This window comes from Physella acuta, unplaced genomic scaffold, assembly GCF_028476545.2.
Source record: "Physella acuta isolate Inbredline_101_S28 unplaced genomic scaffold, ASM2847654v3 ptg000008l, whole genome shotgun sequence".
NCBI lineage: Eukaryota > Metazoa > Mollusca > Gastropoda > Physidae > Physella > Physella acuta.
In genome coordinates, this window is record NW_026731528.1 from 1,406,821 (window position 1) to 1,409,060 (window position 2,240).

A 2,240-nucleotide genomic window follows, 5' to 3' on the forward strand; every position below is an offset into this window, starting at 1 on the left:
TGTGTGGCTTGTGTTTTGATTGTGTGTACGGTGGTGTTGTTGTATGTGTTTGTGTTCAACTGTTGGTGTGGTGTTTAGATTGTGTATGCAGGGTGGTGTTGTTGTATGTGTTGGTGTTCAACTGTTGGTGTGGTGTTTTGATTGTGTATGCAGGGTGGTGTTGTTGTATGTGTTGGTGTTCAACTGTTGGTGTGGTGTTTTGATTGTGTGTACGGTGGTGTTGTTGTATGTGTTGGTGTTCAACTGTTGGTGTGGTGTTTTGATTGTGTATGCAGGGTGGTGTTGTTGTATGTGTTGGTGTTTAACTGTTGTTGTGGTGTTTTGATTGTGTATGCAGGGTGGTGTCGTTGTAGGTGTTTGTGTTCAACTGTTGGTGTTGTGTTTTGATTCATTCTGTGGGTTGTGTTTGTTATTTGTTAGCTTTTATTTGGTACTTGGTTGTGATTGTTGATGATTGGGGTTTGATTGTGTATGTTGCTTTAAGTATACTTCTAGCTGTCTATCGTTGTGATAGAGAACAAAAAACAGGTTGATTGTTGGTCAGGTAGTTTTTCAATATTGCCATCTTCTGTGGCACACTGTGCCAGAAAGGTTCTTGGCTGTCTCCCTTATGTCTGACCACAGATTGACAGCTTCTAAACAATATGTCGGTGTGTTTTGTGTGTGGGTTTGAGAGGAAGTGTGGGAGTTTTGTGTGAGGTGTGTGGTTTGTGTGTGAGGTGTTGAGGTGGGGTTTGTATGGAGGTGTGGGGCTGAAGTTTGTGAGGTATGGAGCTGGGGTTTGTGTGGAGGTGTGAGGTTGGGATTTTTGTGTGAGTTGTGGGGTTTGTATGTAGGGTGTGAAGTTGGGGTTTGTATGTAGGGTGTGAGGGTGGGATTTTTTGAGTGAGGTGTGGGGTTTGTATGTAGGGTGTGAAGTTGGGGTTTGTATGTAGAGTGTGAAGTTTGTGCGAGGTATGGAGGTGGAAGAAAAAATGACTTGTTTTATCAGAGTCCAATAATGACCAACTTGTTGGAACTATATAGCCTACATGAGCAGCCAGAACAAGTGAATGAGAAATGAGCACATTCTCTGCGCATGTCTCCGAGATTGAACACACCTAGCGTTCAAACTAAAATTTTATCACACCGCCGACATGGTGTTCAGTCACAATTTTAACAATAACAAAATTTTAAAGAAATGACTAAAAACAAACATAAATGTAACACCTTCATGTAGGTAATTTAATTTTTTAAAATATAGATTTAAAAGATCCATATTTTAAAAATTATGAATGCAATTATTAAATTAAATAATTTAAAAATTACCTAAGTATTTACAAAACAAGATCAGCTTATCGTTGTAGGTAGGATAAGAAACAATGTTAGCAAAAATACTGTAAATTGTATTTGGTTTGTTTTTTTTAGCGTTTTTTTGCAAACACTGAAACAAACATGCGTGCATATCCTCTTGCTATCAGGAAATTACAAACATCGAATCTTTAAAAAAAAACCACACAGAACAACCGACTTCTTAGAAATGCTCTACATAGCTACAAAGATAGCCTAAAACAGATGGTTTACAGTTTTTTAAGTAAATTACACCCTGTGTTCTTTGCCATAATAACAGAGACGTGTTTTTTTAAATCCTAATCATTGTAATTTTACTACCCATTATAGTAATAGTTATATAGTACTCATTATCTCATCACAATAATAGCCACATGATATCACTAGGCACGCACCAGTAATTACCTCATAATAATAACAACTACACAGTAGTAAAAGTAAGCCATTTAAAAACTACATTACATTAAATAATAACAGGCACACAGCAAAAATAACCACGCAATAATTATAGCAACAAGACAATAACAGCCATATCAAATAAGAGAAAGAATAAAAATATCAATGTAGTATTGACACACACAACCTAACCACAATACGAGTAGGTGCAGACATATAAAAAATCCAAGTCAACTGTTGCACGGGGAATGTCATAAGGGCAACTTATTGTGTTAAAAGGGAATGTCATAAGTTCATCGTCCTCTAAGGGCAACTGTGTTCAAAGGGAATGCCATAAGTTCATTGTCATCTAGGGCAACTAACCGTCCTTACAGAATGTCATAAATTAAGTTGGCCTTCCTTCAGCGGGGAATGTCACAAATTCTTCGTTCTCTAAGGGCAACTAACTGTTAAAAGGGAATGTCATAAGTTCATTGTCATCTAGGGCAACTAACCGTCCTTACAGAATGTCATAA